Below are 24507 nucleotides of genomic sequence, written 5' to 3' on the forward strand. Positions count from 1 at the left end.
AAAGAATGAACAGAAGGCATTTACTTTTTAAATAGTTCCTTTTTGGACCAAAAACAGACATTAATATTATAAGAACTTGCTGCCATTGCCATAGTGATTCCCTGTCCGATAACACCCATTGGGGTAACAAAAACACTGAAGATTGTTTTATATTTCAGAATCCAAGTACTCTAGCTATTGATCTGAAATTCCATACTTGAGGTCAGTGCAATCGGGTCACCTGCAGGTTATTGCCTGTGGATTTAACCCACTGACTGCAAGGACTTAATTCCCTGGCAATGACTTGTGCTGAAGCCGTTATTAGTACTGTGAATGTGAACTTGGTAGAAAAACAGAGCTATAGAGTTTTATGATAGGTGATGCAATCTTGTGGCTGGAGGCCTGCAGGGGGTCTGGGCATTTCTACTGGAAATGTACTGAGTTTACCTCTATGTCTGTCCTTTTCATTCTGGTAACTCTACATGTCCAAAGAAAAGACACAAAAGGCAGTGCCTCTTCTGTTTTAATATCTGCATTTTCCCGAAGTCCCTGGGAAACAGAAAAGGGGAGAAAAACTCATTGGCATATCTGACAAGGATCTCATTTAATCCTCAAAATAACAAAGGAGATGTGGGAGAAGCAGAAAGATCACGTGGAAAATAATTTCTAATTCACGTGACTACTATGAGAATTAAGATAAAGTTTTCCTTACATTATATTAGGTGCTCAATAAATGATTTGAAAAGAAATCAGTTTTTTAGAGGTGAAAGCAAGACTCAGGAATATTTCCCAAGTTTACAAAGCTCAGAAGATTAGACTTAGTATTCAACTCCAGACTCTAAAACGTAAACACTTCCATTATCCTACATTGCCTTTCTGGGACTATTTAGCTAAAAGAAATCTTGCTTAAAGAATAACTAGCTGTTGCCAAGTATCTGTCTGTTACATTATCCTCTATAAGACTATCCTATATAAAACCAGTTTTGTTTTGTTTTTTAAACTCAAGGTTAGAATTATACTAAATGATCAGAAATTTTAGCATCATATTAAATGATCAGGAGTTTTAGTTTAGAAATACGGTAGAACTTCCCAACGGTGAGTAATGTTTCAGTATTTGCTAACTATGTATTAAAACCATCAGTGCTTTAAACATTGCCCTCTAACCCTCCATTTTATTATTTTTACAACCAGTTCCTCTCTCATCCTCTTTTGAAATTCACTCAGATACACACAATGTTATTTTCCTATTTCATATGAGTAACTATTTTGGGTTGAAGTTTTGTTAGTATCCTTTTTTTTAAGCGATTTTTTACGTGTATCAAAGTATAACATGCCTAGGTAGCAAACCAAATCTTACAGAACAGCTTATTATGATAAAAAGCAATAGACGTAGGCCCTGTCACCTCACATCCCCAGGGCTACTCCGAAGAGGCAACCTTATTTAACTATACATTTAGCTCTCAAGTGGTTACTTTCATAACTCCAGATAATATCTTTAACTTTTTAATTTACCAACCCTATAAAATATCCTGATATGAATTCAGACTATTCCACTCCTTCCAGTATTTAGTAGTCACATTATTATATTTAGCTCTTCTGTTTATTACCTTTGTAATGTTAAATAATACACCTAAACCTCTGTTTCTTATTCCATGGACATTCCATAGGATCTCCTGACTCTTTCCTCTGTGTTGTTGTTGTTACTTGCCACCGAGCTGGCTGTGACTCATGGCGACCTTATTATACATAACAGAATGAAACACTGCTTGGCCCTGCACCGTTTTCATGATCGTTGGTATGTTTGAGTCCGTAGTTGGGGCTATTGCATGGTGCCTTCTGACCTAGGGGACTCGTCTTCCAGCACTATAGTGGACAATATTCTGTGGTAAGCCATAGGTTTCCATTGGCTAATTTTCAGAAGTAAGTTACCAGGTCTTTTTTCCTAGTCTTATTTTGGAAGCTCTGCTGAAACCTGTGCAGCCCTGGGCAACCCTGCTGGTATTTGAAATACCAATGGCATAGCTTTCAGCATCATATCAACACTCAAGCCACTCCAGTACTACAAACTGACAGACAAGTGGTAGCTTCTCTTTGCAAAGAGAACGTAGTCTTCTCTCTACCCTTCCCTTTACCTCTCCACCCTTTTCCACTGCCAACCATTTTGAGTGGCCCTCTTTTATATTTTAATGGTCATTATAAGTCTTCAGGAATTTATCCAATTAGAAAATCAATAAACACCATTAACATCTGCATTATCATGATTCTGTAAGTATTGTTCACTGCCTGTGCAAATGATTTTTGCAAAGATTTTTTTTCTAGAGTCAACTGTCACAATCCCTATCTCCTCAAAGAATATTTCTCACAATGCCAAATAGAACGTATTTTTCTACAATCCCAAACTTGCTGAAACTCTTGCCACATTTGATTTGCTTTGTAGTTGGATCATGCTTTTCCTGTGTAGGTTTTTTTTATTTCCTTCCAGTTTTAATTGCTTTTCTTTTCATTGTCTTCCTTTTTCTTTTATAATATCCTTACTCTTTTCTGAAACTATATTCTACAGAGTCCCCTTTTTCCAAGAGTTCTTCCTTTTAGAACTTTGTGTCGTTCTATTTCATACTGCAGTTCTTACATGTAGGACAGTTTCTGGCTTCCTGGATGGTGCAAATTGTTAAGCACTCAACTACCAGCTGAAAGGTTGGCGGTTCAAACTCACCCAGCAGTGCCTCGGGACACAGGTCTGGCAATGGCGATCTGCTTCTGAAAGGTCACAGCCTTGAAAACACTATGGAGTAGTTCTCCTCTGCACACGTAGGTCACTATGAGTCGGAATCTGCTCAACAGCAGCTAACAGCAACTGGATTGCTTCAGGGCTCTCAGCTAAGGATTCATCTCTGCTTTCTGAGTGAGAGTCCCTGTTTCCTAGACAACATGTATATTAGTTTCCAGTTGCTGCCACAACAAATTACCTCAAACTCAGTTGCTTAAAACGCCACTAATTTATTATCTTACAGTTCTGTAGGTCAAAAGTCTGACACTGGGCTAAAATCAATGTGTTGGCAGGACTTTATCCTTCTGGAGACCTCAGGGGGAAATATGTCTCCTTGACTTTTTCAGTCTAGAGTCTGCCTCCATTCCTTCGTTCATGATCCTTTTCTTCCAACTTCAAAGACAGCAATGGCTGGTAGAGTCCTTCTCATATCGCGTGACTCTAACCACTTCTGTAGTTCCATCTCCCTCTGACTCTCTTTTGTCTCCCTCTTCCACATTTGAGAACCCTTGTGATGTGTTGGATCCACCCGGAGAATCCAGGGTAATCTCCCCGTGCTCAGGGTAATCTCCCACAGCTGCAAGGTCTCTTTTGCCATATGGGGTAATACTCACTGGTTCCAGAAATGAGAGCATGGACATCTTTGAGGAGCCATTTTTATGCCTACTGCAACACATTTTCCCTCTCGCAGTTTATAGGGTAGCACCCATTCTGCTTTCACATCACAAATACTCTTAATATATCTGTTTTCTTCTGCCTTCTCTGGAATCCAGACAATCATCAGAATTGAGATGGTAGTTGAACTATTTATTGATTTGTAGATGAAGAGGAAAGTAAAGAGAAACGACCTTATGCATTTACTTACAGGATGTGTTACCTATTATTGGTGAAAGATAGGCTTAGTGGTTTGACTCAAACCTGCAACAAAGCTCATTTATTCAAGAATTCTCTGACCATTTCATTTTGGTCACCTTCTTCACCTTAACTCTTTGATGCTCACACTAGAGCTTGTGAAGTTTACATTTGATTTATTGTAAGGTTCCAAAGTGGTCTGTTGTGTGCAAAAATATGACTTCCTCCCATCTCCCAGCAATGTTCATATATTCTCATCATGAGTATGTAATCAGCGTTAACTCCTTTATCAAATGACCTTATGGTTCAACTGTACTGGCTGGAGTGACTAATCCTGATTACCATGAGGATATTGGGCTGCTTCTACACAGTGAAAGTAAGGAAGAGTTTATCTGGAATATAGGAGATCCCTTAGAGCATCTCTTAGTACTACCATGCTTTGTGAATAAAGTCCATCAAAAACTACAACAACCCAATTCAGGCGGGACTACTAATGGCCCAGATCCTACAGGAGTGAAGGTTTGCGTCACCACACCAGGCAAAGGGCCATGGCCAGCTGAGGTGCTTGCTGAGGGCAAAGGAAATATGTAATGGGTAGTGGAAGAAGATAGTTATAAATAACAGCTCTGACCACATGACCAGATGCAGAATGTAATTATTATATTTCTTCCTTATTTTGTTATATGTTTGTGGGTGTGTGTGTGTATGCAGCAAACGTCTTTGTTTTCTTCTCTCTCTTATCCCTTTATCATATATAACATAAGATGTGTTAATAATAGTTAACTTTACATTACAGCATTTAAATTATAGGCTATCAAGGAGAATAGTGAACATTACCTCAATTCTGATATATATATCATGTTTATATATGTTATGCATATATAGATACATACTACACACACACACACACACACACACGAGTTGTTGTCGTTAGGTGCCATCGAGTTGGTCTGCCTCATAGTGACCCTATGTATAACACTTAATGATTGGGCAAGCCAGTAATAACTTGAGATGGTAATGATGTTAAACACAAGTCTTCAATTTAAAGGCCGTAGTCCCACATGCATTTGAAGACAGTGTATTTTTTTAATGCCCAGTTTGTAAACACTGATTAATTCAGCAGTAATACAAATTGTGAGAAATGGCACCTATAAGATTGACTGAACACCATTAAAATGCAGACGATTAGTCAACAAAGGTAGAGCCTACCCATCCCTAGTTTTTAAACACATCTAATACTCCTATATATCTATCAATCAGTCACACCATCCCTATTTTGAAATGATTTAAATTAAAGACATTGCCCTGTGGCAGGAAGTATCTGTTACATGTTCCAATGATTTTCTCTCTGGCCATCATGCCATTTTACCTTTAAAGTATACTTTCAATAGGTAACTGAAAAAATAAAGTGTGTTTGCAAAGAGTTTCTTTTAGTTTTATCTTGCCCTTTGGTCAAACTATTTCTGATGCATCATCTACTCCGTGATGCCACTCTGTGGGAGAAAAGAAACAGAGCTTTCCAGTCACTAGACTAAAGAAGGTTGCTAAACATAAAAGCATGATAGTGATAAATTGCTTTAAAAACAGAGAAAGTAAAAAAGCAGGGTTTAAAGGGTCACCATGAAGAAACCAGAGATGTAAAAATATATAGTATAAAAATATCTTCTACTTCACCATTTCAAGGAAATTTGAAATTCAAATAAAGGTATATTTTGCAAAGACTCCCTCTTCTACCAAAGTTTCCACTGCAGGTTGACATTCTCACAGACTTGGCGGGGTTTTTCGTCGCGGTGGTTGTTTTTTAATCATTGTGTATGTGCGCGTGTGTGCTTTTTTTTTTTTTTTGCAAACTAGAAATTTTATGGCTGATGCCTAGCCTGTCTCTTAACTCATTCTAATTATATTCATAATTAAATTGTAAAAAAAAGTGGTTGACTAGAGCCAAATGGCTTGCACAGGCGTCTTATTGTAGGAATGGTTTAGTGCTAGATAATAAACAACTGGACTTCCATCTACTTAATTTGGCTTAATGAAAAGTCCTTTGTAAGTAAAACTAGAAGGTGATTCAGATTTAAAATTGGGCTTTGACTCTGAAATTAATTGAGTGGTAAGACATCAGCTCCGTTAGAAAATGTGGTGCTTATCTTTTTGCTCTTCGTTAAAACTTTTATTTTACTTGCACTCCTTTCTTTCATGTCCTTAAGATGTCACTTTTTCAAAGCAATAAACTTTCCAAGCTGAGCCATCAGGCCCTGCGCCTTCATGAGTCAGCTTCCCGAACATCCCTATCCTACAGAACGGACATGCTTTTAAATATATATATATATAACAAAATCTAGAATTTTTCCTCAGTACCTCAATGGAAAACAGCGGTCTTGACCCATTCCTCTAGTGGTGGATTTAAGTCACTGGTTTTCGCAGCCTGTTATTAGATTCATTGCATCAGTAGACTTTAATGAAATTTAAAGTTTGCAGCCTTAGATTCTACACTGAGGCTTTCTGGCTCATTTCACATTCTTGGGTTGACATCCCATTGGGATCACTACTGAGGTGCCTTCAAAAAATTGTCCAGTCTCTCCTCATCCCCACCTCTGACTCTGGCCACATTTCCAAACATTTACACAAGCTGCTGTATAGCCAGCCCCTCACCCTAAACTCTTCACCTACCAATTCTTCTATGACCTACTTCTATGACCTTCTTCCTCCATAAATTTTTCTCTCACCTAGTCCAGTGTAGTACCAGTAATAAAGATAAGCAAATTGATGCAACTAGCTTGCCATTTAATTTGGAGGAAAAACCAAATACCTTGCAAGGCCTTCAAGGCCCTACATACTCTGGTCACCCAAAAGTTCTTAGACTTTATCTTTTACTATTCTGCCTTGCCCATCTTATTCCAGCCCATTGGTCTCCAAGCTCTTCGATTACCCTAGGCATGCCAAGGGTCTTTGCACTGCCTGATCCCTCTACCAAAACACACTTCCTTGGATAGCTGCTTGCATGTCAACTTCTCAGTGAGGTCCACTCTCATCACCTAAGCCAAAATTTTAATGTGCACCCCAGACAACCCTCCCATTCAAATCCTGACTTAGCCATTTTCTACCTGTAAGAAAAACCTTCAGCAAATTCTTAACCTTTCCAGGCCTCAATTTCTACATCTGTAACATGGAGATAAAAAGAGTATCTCTCTTGTTGAATAGGTGTATGTTTTGTGGCGTATATTTTCACAAAAAATAAAAATATATAATATCTCTCCATGGAAATTTTTAAAATAATATAATGAAATGGTAACGGTAATAAAGCACTTATTTACAGAGTTGCTGACACATGGTATTTAGTAAATGTTAACTATTAAGTCAGAGTACAACGGGACTAAACTCTAGACCACACTCTCAGATGACCTTCGTATCTTTTCTCACTAGTATTTCTACTCCTATAGTGAAGCTGTCTCAAGTAACACACATGGCCATCTTTATTCTGCTCTAATATTTTGTTTCCTAGAAATCCAAACAGCACCAAACATGCTTAAGTTACCATTACAGTATATTTTCTTGCTTCACAATCCAGGGACTCCCACTTTCTTCCTTTATCTCATGATATTTCTCCTTGCTTCTGCCATCCATTCCTGGCCCAAATACCACTTGATGGTCCAAGCCTACCACTTTATTATAGAACATAAATCTTCATCATAGTCCAGAGTCTAACAATCATCTCCAACCAGGCACCAGCTTGCTGCTATTAAATATTAGTAAGTCTGTAACATTCACAGTGGCACTAGAAAAGAGACAGCTCCAAAGAAATGCCTTCTCCCCATTGGAAATTAGCTGCCTTTCTGATAGTGAATCCTGTTTCAGCTTGGGAAGGTCATAGGAAGAAGCATTGGTAGGTGAGGAGTTTGGGGTGATGGGGAGGCTGTACAGCCCCCTTGGTAAATATTTGTCACACTTTAGATCTTTCTCACAGATAAAAATATTCAAGAGTTATCAACTAAACCATATTCAATAAGAAGTCATCACTCCTCACACAAACACACATAGACACAGGAACACGCACGCACACTTGTTCTCTAATACCTGAAATGTTTCACTTTTTCTTTTCTATTGTCGCAATTCATGATAGTCTAGCTCTAAAAAGGTAGATTTTTTTTTTTTTTTTAACAAGAGGCCTTTATATTAACCTTCCATTTGCTATTTTCAGGACTTGACATGGAATAAGAACTGATCTCTTACTCTGTTCTCTCTCGCTTGCTCACACTCAGTCACATTCTCTCTCTTCTCTAAAGTGTTTGTCCTTACTCTAGCTCCCCACCTCTCTGTTGGAAGCAGAACTAGGACTATCACGGACTCCTTGGAATGTGTCGTTTTTTCATTTGGCTCATTCCTTATTTTTCTGCAGAGTTAAACTTTAGATGTGATGGCTGCTGGAGTAGTATAAATTTCCTGGGGGAATTCTGCTTATGTTGGAACAGCAGACTATCTACACTGAGAATTGCTGTGTGGTTTGGAGAATGGAACTTTTCCCTCAGGATTTACTCATACATTTTCCTGCAATTTGGGAAACAAATACATGGAAAATGGACACACTGCTATAGAAATGCAAGTAGCAGTGCTGGTTTTTCAGAGTAAAAGTATTATGATCAAAAGAATAAACACAAACTTATATTTTAAAAAATGCATAAACTGTTAAAAAGTTATATTGGGATATTAGGTAATTATGAGAGTTTTTTTCCTTTCATTGATTTATACATAGCTTTCCATTTAACTGTGCAGTCCCTACCCACATTTCATTCCATAGAACACCTTTATTTTTCAGAAAATTGGAATTTTAGAAGGTCAAATGCCTAAGGTCCTGAGACCGTGATTACTGTCTAACCAGACAATCAGCTCTGGGCCCCTTTCTTTTTTCCTTCTCACCTTGAGTGTCCAAGAGGCAAAAAGATGACCCTTTCAGATCCCGAGTCCATTCTTCTGCCAAGTATCGGATGGGCAGACCTAATTATTGCCATCTGTCCTGCTAGTTACAAGTTGATGCTGTCTTACCAGCAGATGAAATCAATGATCTTGTGAGCACCTTCTCCAACCCCCTAACTCTAAGCACAATGGAAAATTGTTTTCTGACATCTTTTGTACATTATCCTCTGAATGTCTAATACTTAAGAAGGAACCATTTCATCACTGAAATATTCTACAGAAATTTCTATTCCTTTGTGCCCTGTTTTAAAAATGTTTTAGGAAAAGTCTGAGCAAATATGAGACCTGGAATCCTTCAGAAGTTCGTATTTGTGCTGCCCAGATCTGTGATGCCCAGGGCTTCTGAGGGCTGAATCCCCGAGTGAATGTGAAACAGTGTTAGCAAAACAGATGACCTAGTACCCTCCCAAAGGGAAAGAACAGACCAACTAGAGCATAACTAGCAAAACCACGTTGGTCCAAGTCAGAACGAAAGCAATGTCTTTCTCATAACATCCCCTTAATGTTTGAAAATACCGAAAATGTTAGTCCCACCCCCTCTTCAGTATTTTTCTTTCTTTCTCTGTTCTTTCAATCATTTCTCATGAATCAGTGTTTTCCAGACCCTCATCACCACGATCACACTCCTCTAAGCGTGCCCTTCGAGAATTTGGAAATCACACTTCAATGGAGTGCTTTAGATTTGCAACTTTATCAGTGCAGTATAGTTTCCTTCTTTCTTCTAGGAGTATTTATTACTATAACCTAAAACTTAATTAGCTCTTTATTAATATTATTTAATTATATTATTAAGACCTGAAATTGAATTTCACAATTCCAGGTATCACTTTTAACCATTTTTCCCTTGTCCTAAATTTGTGCATTTTAAAACCCACATGCAGAAATTTGCAATCAACGTTGTACCTTTTTTTAAAAAATCTCTTCTCCCCATGCTCCCAGCCAATCAAGGCAATAACACCAACTGTGAAGGAGGGGGTTTGCATTAAAGTTTGCATATTCACAAAATTTCTCTCACCTGTGTCTCATAACAAGCCATGATACACACGTATATGATTATGCTTCTTATTTTGTTTTTACAAATGAGGAAGCTCTAGCTAATAAATTTTCAGTGGATTGCACAAGGTTACACTGATAGTAATTGGTGGTACTGGGACCAAAACCCAAGTTTTTAACTGTAAGTCCTTCATTTCTATCATTTAGCCTTTCTCCCACCATTGTAGCATTTGCAAATCTGAGCAGTTTGTCTTCCAGGTCCATATCCAGATCTTTGACTACATTTCAAGACCACATAAACCAAAAAACCAAGCCCATTGCTGTCGAGTCAATTCCGACTCATAGCAACTTTATAGGACATAGTAGAACTGCCCCATAGGGTTTCCAAGAAGCAGCTGATGGATTCAAACTGCTGACCTTTTGATTAGTAGCTGTAGCACTTAATCACTGTGCCGCTAGGGCTCCCAAGACCACATAGCACAGATTTTAAGATCATTTGGAACAAGGAAACAACTAGAGATAGCAATTTATAACATTTTGGGAAGTCAGTAAAAAGAATTGTAGAAAGAGAAATTGCAAATTTACAAAGTGAAATTCTTTAGACCTTTGGACACTTGTTAGAATTAATTTGAGTCATAAATCTTGTAAACTAATGGGCTAGTGTTGATATATAAATACACCCTAGAACTGTCCCTACAATTACAACTCCAATTTAAGGTATAATTACTATACTTATCACTTGCATTAGTCATATATGCACATTTTGCCATTTAAGCTAATTTTTATAATGCTTCTTTGTGATAGATATTATTATTCCCATTATTTCAACTTAGGAAACTGAGGCTGATAGAAATTAAATAATATGTCTAAGGTCACCAGCTAGGCAGTTGCAGAGCTGGAATTTGAACCCAGAACTGGAAGACTCCCAAAGCTTTTACTCTTAACTACAAAAGTATAGTATTTGCCCAATTTAGACAAACTCATAATAAAGTGTCTACTTTGAGATGCAATAATTAGTAGATTTAGATGTGATTCAGATAAAGATTCTATGTTGTTAAACACTACATACAGTAAGAGGAAATTATAGAACAGGAATGAATTTATCTGCTTATACATGTGTTCTTAAAGACTTGTATTAATTTAAGAAAGGCTTTCTGTCTTGAACATTGAATTTAAAATTAACTCAAATTTCTTATTTGCTTCCCGTATCCAAGACAACATATTACAGGTACTTAGTCTTGTGCTAGGCCACTGGAAAAACTTTTAAAAATAAAAATAAAATACCAATGAAATCACACACACCTAACAAAGGGAGAAGATTAGAGGATATTCAAGTTTATTTGTAAAGAACATTTATCTTTTTAAAATATTACCTAAGAGCACTTATTTTGTGTGAAATGTATCACTATAGAAAAACAACAACAAAAATCCCAATAAGCTCCTTTTCTTCTGAAGCGTAAATAGAAACAAGGACTACATAGTTACTATATTTTCAAACAACTGAATTAAGAAATAACTTGCATCCTATGTGTTATTTAATTGAAAGGTAGGACTATAACACAGGATTTACTTATCCCTCATATTATGTTCTAGAAAAGTCTTTTCATGGAGTCTGTAAAATAAATTCATTTTTTTAACCCTCCATACCTATAATAAAAAAAAGCCCAACTATAGTTAAAATACTGAACCTGTGTCCACTCACACTTTATGATATGCCTCTTTTTAAAAATATTTAATGTTTTTGTTGAAGTAGAGCATCCACACAGAAAAGTGCACAGATCATAAGAACATTGTTAGTTGAGAAGTGTTCTTGTAAAATAGGTGTTCCAGGCTTGCTCGTCTGTGACTCCTTTTGCTGACAATTAATTGTAAATTATGTCTATTCAGTTTTAAGTGTGAACTGACTAAGTTGTTTCGTGTGTAGGTACAGAGCAGTACAGTATTGCTTTTCCATCTCTTAATCTGACTTAAGCTTCTCTGGGGTAGGAGCCATGTCTTACTCATCTTTGTAGCTCCAATACTTTTCATTGTTGCTGTTCGTTGCCTTTGAGTTGGCTCCAACTCATGGCAGGCTTATGTGTAATAGAACGAAACTTTGCCCAGTCCTGTACCATCTTTATGGTTGTTGCTATGTTTGAGTCCATGGTGGCTGTTGTATGGTGCATGCCAACCTAGGAGGCTCATCTTCCAGCACTACACTGGACAATATTCTGTATGATCCATGAGGTTTTCGTTGGCTAATTTTTGGAAGTAGATCACCAGGCCTTTCTTCCTAGTCTTTCTTAGTCTGGAAGCTCTACTGAAACCTGTCCACCTTGGGTGACCGTGCTGGTATTTGAAATACCAGTGGCATTCCTTCCGGCATTGTAGCAACAGGCAAGCCATCACAGTAGGACAAGCTGACCGACAGGGGGTGGAGCTCCAATATTAGGTGCATATATAAAAAACAAGGTGCTTTTTGGTGGTTTTTTCATTTTCACAGTCCACAGTAATTAGCAGCAATAATCCTGATCTGCTGAAACAGAGGAGTGGGAAGGACTGGTGGTAGTAGGTGAATAAGAAAGGTGAAAACCATGCTTAATTTAATACATTTTGCTAATACCAAAAAACCAAACCCGTTGGCTTTGAGTTAATTCCAACTCATAGCAACCCTGTGGGACAGAGTAGAGACGCCCCATAGAGTTCCCAAGGAGTGGCCGGAGGATTCAAACTGCCGATCTTTTGGTTAGCACCTGAGCTCTTAACCACTGTACTACCAGGGGTATAATAAATTTAGAAATTAACTACTTATGTTTCGCAAAATGTTCTTAACCTGTCCTATAAGCTCTGTTATACAGCTACCTTCAGAGGAATAGGCAGACTCTAGTCTTCATAGTTTCTATATGTTAAAGTAATATTACTACATAATTCACAGAGTTTTCATCTTGGGTGGTTTAAATGTTTACGGGAGAAGAAAGGGAAAATTATATGAGCAAAAAAGTATTGTGTCCACGCTGGTGACCATTTGCAGTCTTCAAAGGGTTACCTGAACAACTGCTAACACAACTTGCCAGACTTAAATGCAGAGCAATGGTGGAGAGAACAGTGAAACTGTACTATAAAAATAAATTACTGTCATGAATATTAAGCAACAAGAATATAATAAACATGACTGTTTGCATGATTCTGATTTATTGGTACTGATATGCCTATAAATTATGGCACTAAGTGTTTATTCTAGTTGTTTCAGAATATGGGCCAAACAAAGCTGGGTGGACACTTCCTGCAGATCTTACCATCTGCCACCAAATTCCCACTTCAGTACTCCTGTTGCCCGATTTCTTATGTCAGTGGCATCAGGACCGTGTGTGAGCACCCTGCCCTTTAGGTCACTTCACAGTCTGAAGTCGATTGCATTTTCAGGATCTGGTTTTACAACTAGCATCGTGCAAGTTCCATTTTCTCACAGTTGGAAAACTCCAGCTCCAGCTGCAAAGTGTCCTGAAGGCTGTTCCTACTTACTGTGTTAAACAGTGCTCACTTTTGACACCAGAGAGTCCATTAATGTATTTACGAACCTCTTGGCACCAGATTTGGGATTTCCCAATGCTAAGAAGCACTGGATTTTGCATACTTGCTTAGCAGTGGGTGTTCGGGATGACTAGTGCTGAGAGGTTAAAGACCAAAAAGAAAGAAAGAGCGAAAAACCGTCGGTGTATCCACTTAAAGCCTGGAGGTACCTCAACTGCCATAAGATTACTACTCGAGTGGCACAATACTGGTCTTGCCGACATTCACAAATAAAAGTTATTAAGGTTTGCCATCAGTTTTAATTGACATTATTTGGAACCAGATATTTGTTAAACAGATGGCCAGAATAAGGTACCACACAAGAAAGTATCCGTCTCCTGCCTCAAGTTTTAAGCTCTGCATCATAATTGGTAATCAAATTTCTTTAGAAGCTTTTATGTTACATCATAGGTTATTTCAGGAAATAAATTACTTTAGAATCTTCTTTTTCTCTACCATTGGTGGCAACCTGCAAGAAAGATAGCTCATTTTTTAAATAATTTAATAACCTTAACAAAAGATGCAATTTCCACATAAGTGAAGTATGTTACAAAAGTATAAGTTGATGGTACCTGTGAAGAACTGTTTATGATATAAACACTTGGCTATAGATCAAATGCCAGCTAAAGTTCATGATGAGGCAAGAACTATTAGCTACTTAGAGGACTCTTACAATGTCCTAGAGAGCATTTGGTGTGTGTATATCAAAAGCCTTAAAAATGTGCTTGTCTTTTTACTGGCAATTACATACCTAGAAAATTAACTTAGGGAAGTTTCAGAGATATGCACAATGATAGGAACAAACATATCCCTTAAAGTGCTATTATTAATAGTGAAAAATGTAGAAGTAACATGTATGTCCAGATTTAGAGAAGGTTACATTATGGCACATTTATATAATGAAATATTATGCAGTTGTTAAATTGCATTGTAGAAAATAATACTTCACAATGTAAAATTCCAATAAATATAAAAAGAGAGCATAAGTATGATATGGTATGTTCGGTATGGATCTATTTTTAAATATGTATGTAAATATTTATATGTAGAGAAAAGACTAAAGGTTTTCTCTTCAAAATATTAACAGGGGTTTTCTCTGAGTGATTATATAGGCCTTTTTTTTTTAATTCTCTTTTTTGCTTTTCTGTGGTCTACCAGTTTCTACACTAAGTACATTTGTAATAATGGAAAAAAATGTAAGAGGGTGAATAGATGATGTTGGAAAGGATCTCAGAATCAATTACTCTAGGAGCTCCTAAACCTAATTTTGATCCAAATCCCCTTTGTAAAAACAGATTCCTGGATTCCACCCCTATAGATTTTGATTCATAATGCCTGGGGTGAGGTTCAGAATTTTTTTACTAAAAACACACAAGAAAACCTTCACGTGATTCTAATGTGCAATCAGATTTGGGAACCACTAATTTTGGTTCTTTATCCTTAATAAAGTCAAACAGGAGGCGAGCAGACTCTTCCTTCTCATTGTCATATCTTGGCATTGCAGCATCTTGCCCCAGCCATGGGTCCTAGCTCATTGTGAGCCTTACCTGTAGCCGTCAAGTCGATTCCGACTCATGGCGACCCTATACGACAGAGTAGAACTGTCCCATACAGTTTCCGAGGAACACCTGGTGGGTTCAAAATGCCAACCTTTTGGTTAGCAGGTGACTCTTAACCACCACACCACCAGGGTTTCCATTGTGAGCCTTAGTTATCTATAATAACACCATTGTTACCAATTCATCCCATGCTCTTCTCCTCCCCAATCTTGGTTCATGCTCCTCTTCCCATCACTTGTATTTGGTTTCTGATTATGACTTAATTTAGCCTCCGTTCCAGTGGTTAATTTTCATTTAAGATATTTTTCTTGATTATAGCCCACAGTAAAAGAATATGTGTTTAAATTTAACGAGCTTTTCTATTTTTATCAGGAAAACAAGCTCAGAAAGTGCACTTTTATATAAAGTATAGTGCTGTCTGAAAGTCTTTTTGATTAATGATAGTTCAGCAACTAGTTACAGAGCCTCTATCTGTGCATTCCTTGAAGGAGATACTGAAGAGTTAAGAGGTAAATTCCCTGAACCAGAGAAGAATGTGAGAGAACATATGATCTGAGGGTGCAATAAGTGATGGAGACAAAAAATGCTCTACAGAGGTAGAGAGAAAAGTGCAGTGGCTGGGATGACTTCACGAAGGAGTCATTTAGTGGGTGTGGAGCTTGGAGAGCCAGCCAGGGAAAGAACGTGAACAAGGACCCCAGCTCTGAGATGAGGGTATTGTTTTGGGGACAGTGAGGATCTGAGGAGAATGCAGCAAAGATTTTGGAGATAGCAATAGGAGATAAAAGAAAGCAGACACAGTTAACCCAACATTATAAGTTCCTGTGACGATGGTCTTCTTTGATCTCGTATCAATGGAAAAGGTACTCAGTAAATACTCGGTCAATAAACTAACAAACTGATTGCAGAGAATTCAACACTTCAGAAGAATTTAAGTTTTATCCTATAGGCACTGAAAGCACCACCAAGTATTTTTGAGGAAAGTAGTGAAAAACTGAAAATCATGTTTCAGAGAAATTGATTTGGTGGTAACTGGTGGGATATATTTAAGAGGAGAAATAGTAGACAGAAAACCCTGTTGAGTTGTACACCTGGCACTCTATGCTGTTACCATCCACGTATGACCTTGGGCAAGTGACCTAACTTCTCTTGGACCCAGTTTTTTCCCACTGTAAAATGGTGAATTTATACTAGACCAAAATTCTTAAATTGGGACCCATGCATATGCCATAGAGGTTGATAAGCCACTCCCAAAAGTGTTTTCTAAATTTGTGTGTAAGTGCACCTGTGTATTTTCTGAAGCAAGATTCTCAGAAGATCTGTGACCCCAAAAAAGGTTATAGGATAATCGTTCCCCAAAGTCTGGTTTGCAGACTAGTAGTATCAGCATCACCTGGGATCTTGTTAGAAATGTAAATTCTTAGGCCTCACTCCAGATCTTCTGAATGAGAATCTCTGGGAATGTAGCCCAGGAATCTGTTTTTTCACACCCTCTTTAGGTTATTCTTGGAAACCCTGGTGGTGTAGTGGTTAAGGAATATGGCTGCTAACCAAAAGGTCGGCAGTTCGAATCCACCAGGCACTCCTTGGAAACCCTATGGGGCAGTTCTACTCTGTCCTGTAGGGTGGTTATGAGTTGGAATCAATTCACCGGTTTGGGTTTTTTTTTTTTGTTGTTGTTTTTTTTGAGGTTATTCTTGCACACACTTAAATTTAAGAAGCATTTAGTAGCTAGATAAGCTCTAAGCTGCCCTCTAGTTTAAAAATTTTTGACTACTTTGCAAAAGAAAGGAAGAAGAAAAGGAAAGGAACAAAGTATAAGAAAGATTACAAAAAGAAGATTACAAAAAGATTTAATAACAGCTTAGATAAACAATCATAAAAAAAATGGATCAGGTTTTAAACCTAGACGACCAACATGAAAAAAATGTACTTGACAAAAATTGAGAAGCTGTGATGCTAATTTATTTGGGTACAATAGAAGACGAGACCAAGCACAAATCATCAGTCAGCTGATTTTTCTTACTGACATTCTTCCTGCAGACATAGTATCTAGGGAGTTCAGTGTACCTTGTGCTGCAAGGAATTATCCCAGGATCGCCCAACAGAATCTTTGTAGATATTGGAACATTGAATATTGAATAGCTGGAACACTGAATAAGGAATAAGTGAGTAGGAGTTGAGAGTGATCAGAAAAAAATATTTTGGCAATGATACGTGTGTACGTGTGTGTAGGAAAAAAAAGTAAAACCTTAAATTGGTATTCCCACATGGGAAAAATATAAATGTGTATGTATTTTTTAAGCCATTTTAGTTCTAGGTCTCATTTTCTGTATCTGAATAGCTCTTAATAAATCACATTCATTTTATAGCCCATACTTTGATCTGAATATGTCAGTGCAAACTCAGATTCCTTCTATCTACTATCCAAAGATTCAGAATAAAGTGTGGAGAACCATATGACAGGAACATCTACCATGCATTCACTACAGCCCTTCATACAGTGAGCATGTTTGAGAGAAACACGACGTGATGAAGATGTATAATACAAGATTCCTATTTCGTAGGTGAGACTGTTTTAAATTTTTAAACAGAACATTGAGAAATGACAAAAAAATATTTACTTGATAAGCAAAATTGAATCTTGGCTAATTTCAACATGAGCTTTCCAAGCCAAAAGATATCTTCAAAGTAAATGAAACCAACTCCTTTGATTCAAGAAAGAGAAAAGATATGCAGACTGAAAAGAACTTTTAACTCTATGTCTACACTATCATTAAATGTACTTAGATTTATACCATATAATCATTATGATTGTAGCAATTAATCAATCAGTTGATTAACATGTAGGGTCAGCAGGATCCAGTGATCTTATCTTGAAGCTTGAATTAATTAATTATACTTTCTTCAACATTATTATTTTCTATTTGTGTACCCAGTTTGTACAAGTTGCTCCTATTGACAAAATGTGATTTAGTCTCTCTACTTATCACAGCAGGTATGAGCACTCACTGATATACTTTTGCTGATATAAAGTCAGAATTATAAGGAAACTGCAATATTTTCAATACTTCCTGAAGTAATTGCTTTGTTATTTTTTATCATTATATATGTTGTATAAATCAAGCAAATTAATAAGATTCTTTTGAATGATTTTCGACGTAAAATCAGAGAACTCTTTATCTGTCAGAGTGAAGTCACATTCAGCTACACTATTGTATATCATATAATAATTATATTATTCAGAAATCAGCTTATTTTGCAAGAAATACCCGAATCTGCAACCTGAAAACAAATGCTTTAAAAAAAAAATTTTAGAATATTTTCAAGTCTAGGATCTCTTTTGCTAGGTTTTTTTTTTTGGAAATGTTTAAAGCTGGATTATCTCCAATTGTCAGATGAGGAAACTGAAGCTAAAACACATGAAGAGCGGCTTGCCCAGAGTCTCCCTTATATCTAAGGGCGGCACTGGAATGCAACAATGCTTTCAATAACATGTATTGAATGGCTTCTTGGGCATGGACTGTGTTGAAAGTTAGAGACAGTAAGATGAGCAGGACATGGTGCTGCTTTCAAGGAATTCACAGTGTAGCAGGGAAAACAGGCATGTGACCAGATATTTACAATTGCAGTCCCATAATAAAGATATGAAAAGCCCTGAAAGCATAAAGTTAAGAATTTATCAGTGCATTCTCCTGTTCCACTGATCATGGTGTTTCAAGATCACTCTCCTGATGGAGTTGCTCTCCATGAAAGGAGGTTGAACATAAAAGAAAAAAACACAAAAAGATTGTGATTGGAGACTTGTTGCATATGTTAAAGCCAGGGCTTCGAACCAGTTCTTTCCAGTTCAAACCCTGCTAACAATTTGCATTTCTAACAAGTTCCCAGGCGATGCTAATGCTGCTCATTAGGGACCAGTTTTGAGAACCACTAGTAGAGCAGTGGTTCTCAAAATTTATTATACATAAGAATCACCTGGGGATCTTGTTAAAATGCAGATTCTGATTCAGTATATCTGGGGTGGAAATGCAAATTCTTAGCAAGGGGTTGGAACCAGAACAGGTTCGAAGCCCTGGTTAAAGCTGGCTTTTTTTTTTTCATTTTACTAGAAGCCACTTATTAGCAGGGCCTGTCTCAGTTGGAGGCTCTGCCTTTTTGCTTACAGACTGTCTGACGCCTTTATAAAGTGGGCCACTGCATTGTTGATTGCTGCACACCAGGGTGGTCCGTGAGCTGCTGCTCTCTGCCATCCCACAGTGAGACAGCATCTTCTGAAGTTCTGGTCTCATATGTCCTTAGAAAATGGTTTGTGTTTCCTAGGAAGCTTAAGTCTAAATGATTTACATGTAACACTTTAAATTCCTGTTGTGTAATGCCTGGCTGGGATTTATATATGCTGGAAACAGTCTTTCAGGTCTGTATATGCATTTAGTTATGCATTCTAGTCTACCCTCAATTATCCATGTGACTGGAGAAGAGAAGATGCTCATGTGACACCAGCAATGAAGACCTAAATATTCTCTATTTCACTGCAGAATAAAGTCATCCATGTAGATGATCTGGCTGCATCCTATACTATAATAATCAAATGATGAAATGTTTTGCCAATCCAAATTGGATGTATTTAGTTTTTATTTTCGCAAGAAAGAAATAAGCAATTTGAGTAGGATATGAAATGGTCAGAGTTTCTTCTCCCTAATTGGAGTTCATTTCCTCCTATTTATTCTTTTTGCTTTTTTTCCAAGTGAAACAGCATATTTCCTGGGTAAGAAATGTGAGGTTTGTCAAAATTTATCTGAAAAAATTTTTTCAAAAAAGGATTTTAATCTGTGAATGAAAAATGAACATTTATAATCACCTTTGTAAATATTGAAAGAAACATAATGCATGAAAATCCATAGAAATGTGACTACCAAGCTACACTGACTCAAACCAGAAGACCTAGTGTCTGATATTGCTAATGTAACCCATGTGGTGTATGTGAGTATGAGTGTGCGTGTGAGATGTATCATTGCCATTGTGGAAAAGAGTTGAATTAGCTTCCACTTGACTAGATGAGAGCTCTTAGTTCTTATTTTGAAAGCAATCAATTGAGCATGGTTAATTAGGATATCACCAAGTAGTTTAAAAAAAAAAAAAAAAGCAAGGCACTTATTAGAAAATATATTTGAAATCAGATCACATTACAGTGCTGATCGAAGGATTACTGAAAGAATGCACCAAACCATGGTTGTTAGGTGCTTTCTGTAAAAACACATTTTTATTCAATTTCAACAAATTATGATTTTATGTGGTGCTACAGGGCTGACTTTATGTGAATCATTGAGTTACAAACAAAGAACACATTCCAGTCATCCAAGCAATAATTGTAAGAGGACAGCCAAAAAGTAAGTTTTCATTTGGACAAACAAACAAACTATATATATATATCTTTACTTCTACTCTTATCCTGTCCATCAGAGCTCTTTTATTTCAATTTACAAATATTTATCATTTTTATGTAATATAAAATTGCAATAAAAATCCAAAATAACTAGCAATATTAAATAGCTATCCAATATGTATTTTTTTACCATTGTATTCAAGGTATACTTTTCATTTGAAAAAGTGTCTCAGTGTCACAAATTAATTAGTTTTCCTCATTAATTCTGAACATGAGGATGGATTCCATATTTTCACACACATGCCTTCTTCTTTATATTCTGATGGTGTGTAAGACTCTTTTCAGAATAGTTCCAGATATCCAGCAGCCCAAGAAGACTGAGTATTAATCCTTGGAATATCAGTCCACTCAGAGGATTGCTACTCCACCTTCCAGATCATTCCCTGCATATACTAAGTTCAGGGGAAGTCTTCTTCACCGTGGGCAGTCAGTATTGAACATTTCCATGATTTCAGGCTTGAAAACAAAAGTACAAAGGCAAAATCAACATTCTGCCCTAGTGCGAATGGCTTGTTATTTCTCAAGTCTATATTTGAGCTTTAGGCCTTCTTTCATTCATTAATTTAAAAATGATTGAGCAGCAACCATTGAATAAGAAAAAGTATGCTATAAATGTGTGTGCTTTAATGCAGGAAAATGCAAATGTTAAAATTTTGCATGCATGCCCAAACTGTTCGATTATATTTTGGGGCAAGTCTAAGTATTAGTTGCCTACAGGGTAGCTCAGACCTTAAACATTCTTTTTTTTTTCCTAAGGGAAATTTTCTGGGTGTTTCTGTGTCAGAGATAAAAGCCATTTTTTCTCCCTCTCATGTCTGAACCTGAAAGAGTAGGACTGGATTCTGTTCAGACACACACATTTAGCTGGGCAAGGCGAGTACCTGTCTCACCTGCATTCTTGACATATTTTTTCCGCCCCTCCCCAAGCCCCCATATTATAAAACTACTTCAATTTCCCTACAAATAAATAAGAATCTAGATAATAATCTAGATCATCGGAAATGATAGCTTTCAATTTCCAAATGAAGAAAATAACTGTCTAGTGACCAGTGTTACAGCAGAGGTGCTCACCATGGGCTGTAATCAAATATAAAATTTCTTATGATTTTATTTCCACCCAGTCACAGCCTTCCAAAAGAAAACTCCTTGCACATAAAGATACATTGTTAGCACATTTCGGCAACTTCATTTCTCCTCTCTCTTTTTAGTCACTCTTTTTGCCATTCTTGGGGTGAGTAGTAAGGTACTCTTCAGCCAACTATGTAGAAGAGTGGATAGCTGTATGAACATAACAAGACGTATGAGAGACACCTGACCCAGCTCACTGGGGTCACTGTAATACCAACCTCAAAGTGAAAAACACCCTTTTCGTTCCACACCAAGTGACTTATAAGCAAGCCAAAGCGATTTTCTGACCTTATTTTATACTCCCTCGTCAGCGTACTCACTGTGCCTTGGGATAGTCAAGGTCATAGAGTGCAAAGTATTTCCTAATAATTGCTGCCATTTCTTTTGCTTTTCAAATCCCTGTATAAAAGCAAAACCTCTCTTGAGCAACAAACTTCATTCTGTTCTCTCATTCATCATCATCACCATCATCATCATCATCATCATCACCATCATCTAAGTAGCCAGTTAAGTAACCAGCATGTGGTTCTGTACTCTGATTGGTATTTGTTGAAGAATAAGAGGATGAAATTCAGATCTCTTGCTCATTTCAAAACAGTTGTCAGATTCACCTTTGGAGTGGAAAAAAAAAAAACTCTTAAGAAATTGACATCTCAGTCACTGGTTAGGAAGTAAATATGGAAGTGCAAAATGGCATTTTTAAACAAAACTGCTTTCCTGACTATAACTAAATTTTCACATTGTCAGCACTTCCATTATAAACATTTTTTTTGGGCGTGGGGGTTGGAAGTGTATAACACAAATGTAAAGATTTGCTATGGGCTAAATCTCAACCCAAGAGCAAATGTTTATACCAATTTTGAAAACAATCAGCTTTTCCATTTTGTACTTATGCATGTGTTCATCATCTGTTATTGCTTGTCCAATGCTCTCCAACTTCTGGGAGGAAAAGCAGACATCTGGAGAGAAGAAACAATGTTTGCTCTCCAGCAGATGTAGTCTGTTTTCCACAATCATTGAATAAGGAAGGTACCGAATAAATGTGGTGCCCTTTAATACAAGGAAATGAAAACAAAAAAATTCTGCATGTGTGGCAATACTATTAAAGGGCATAATTGGGCAGTCTAAGAATTGGTCACACTGAGTGATTAGAATTCAGTATTAAACCCATTTTACAGATGGAAGGAACTGGACTACTATGGAGAATCACAGGAGTAAGATTCCCTCTCCTATAAAGTACATTATGCTTCAGGATTAAAAGAGTAAGTGAAGAATAGTCATTTTGGTGAAAACTATTTTTTTCCTAAGAGCAATAAATATTTTCAAAAAGATTATGCGTTAAAACTTAATTTTCAGTTTCATGTTGTGGGATTTTCTTTTCCTCTTTTTAAACATTTTTTCAGTTACCTAAACAATCAGTTGCTGTTGTTGTCCGTTGCCATAGAGTTGGCTCCGGCGCATAGGAACCTTTACGTATAACAGAACAAAACGTTGCCTGGTCTTGTGCCATCTTCATGATCATTACTGTGGTTTGAGTCCATTATTTCTGCCACTGTGTCAATCCATCTCACCTAGGGCCTCCCTCATTTTTGCCAACCCTCCGCTTTACCAACCATGATATCTTTTTCTAGCAATTGGTCTTTGCTGATAATGTGTCCAAGGTAAGCAAGCCAAAGCTCACCATCCTTCCTTCTAAGGAGCATTCTAGTTGTATTTCTCCTAAGACTGGTTTGCTTGTTCTTCTGGCAGTCCACAGTATATTCAATATTCACCAACACCACAATCTGAAGTTCTTCTTCTGTCTTCTTTTTTCATTGTCCAGCTTTCGCATCCATAAGAGGCAGTTTAAAAGACATGGCTTGAGTCAGGCTCACCTTAGTCATCAAAGTGACATCTTTACTTTTTAAAATTTTAAAGAAGTCTTTTGCAGCACATTTGTCCAATGCAATGCATCATTTGACTTCTTAACTACTGCTTCCATGGACATTGATTGTTGATTCAAGTAGAATGAAATCATTGACAGTTAGCATGTTGCAAAAAAAGGAGACAGAAACTAATTTATATGTGGAACAACTTTGAAAAATGTTCCCTAGCTGTGGGTCCTGATGGGCTGGGAGATTAAAACTAGGTCTGCACAGACATTTTTTTGCAAAATAGTATGCTAAAATTTCAGTGGTCCTTTTTTATTACCTACATTGGATGACACCGTGGGCAACAAGGGGCAAAAATAGTTTACCAAGAAAAGACTGTGTTTATAAGTAATTGTAAGTTCTCCCAGTATAGGTCCTAGTTAGCTCCACCACATCAAACAAATTGCATGTCCTCTCAGATATCATATTTTGCTTCTTTAAAATGAGGCTATTAGACTAAATAATCTCTAACCAACTCTTCCTGCTCTAGAGTTTTATGGTTTTATGACGAATCAAGGCAAGCTTTTTGTCTGATTTTCCCCACATTCATAGAAATGCCACTCAATACATGTTTTCAAAGTCAGGAGCATAACCAAATGAAAGAGACAAGAAAGTGCCTTTGTCTTGTTTTAAAGAAGGTACAGGTAGTCCCCGGGTTACAAATGAGATTTGTTTATAAGTCTGTCTTTAAGTCAGATTTGTAGGTAAGTCAGAACAGATACATACGGTTCTTATTTAGCATCAGTTAGTCAAATGTTTGTCATAGTATATATTTCACCTTTCTGTGCATATAAAACACTTTAAAAACACTTCATGAGCATCATAAGGTAGTGCGTGGTTCGTTATTATGAACCATTGTATTCAACTCAAATTTTTAATACAGTGAGGTTTATGGCAGTCTGTTCTTAAGTAGAAGTTTTCTGTTAAGTGGGACGTTCTTATCCCAGGGACTACCTGTACAATAGAATATCCTTGTTGTCATTGTTGTCAGGTGCCATTGAGTCAGTTCCGACTCATAGTAACCTATGTACAACAAAACGAAACACCACCCCGTCCTGCACCATTCTCACAGTCATTGTTATGCTTGAGCCCATTGTTGCAGCCACTGTGTCACTCTGTCTTGTTGAGGGTCTTCTTCTTTTTCTCTGACCCTCTACTTTACCAAACATGATGTTCTTCTCCAAGGACTGATCCCTCCTGATAACATGTCCAAAGTATGTGAGACAAAATTTCACCATCCTTGCTTCTAAGGAGCATTCTGACTGTACTTCTTCCAAGACAGATTTGTTTGTTCTTTTGGCAGTCCATGGTATATTCAATATTCCTTGCCAACACCATAATTCGAAGGCATCAGTT

At 37.1% G+C, this 24507-nt stretch overlaps 1 protein-coding gene and 1 long non-coding RNA gene across 2 annotated transcripts in view; both read left to right on the plus strand.

Moving 5' to 3' along the window:
* ARHGAP15 (Rho GTPase activating protein 15) overlaps positions 1-24507 on the plus strand; it is a 713811-nt gene that overhangs the window by 562933 nt on the left and 126371 nt on the right. The gene's annotated exons all lie outside the window — the stretch shown is intronic.
* LOC111820300 (uncharacterized) lies at positions 1960-21876 on the plus strand. Its single transcript, XR_002823852.1, has 2 exons — positions 1960-17234; positions 19973-21876. It is a non-coding gene; the product is annotated as an uncharacterized LOC111820300 (long non-coding RNA).

Source organism: Trichechus manatus, unplaced genomic scaffold, assembly GCF_000243295.1.
Source record: "Trichechus manatus latirostris isolate Lorelei unplaced genomic scaffold, TriManLat1.0 scaffold00033, whole genome shotgun sequence".
Classification (NCBI taxonomy): domain Eukaryota; kingdom Metazoa; phylum Chordata; class Mammalia; order Sirenia; family Trichechidae; genus Trichechus; species Trichechus manatus.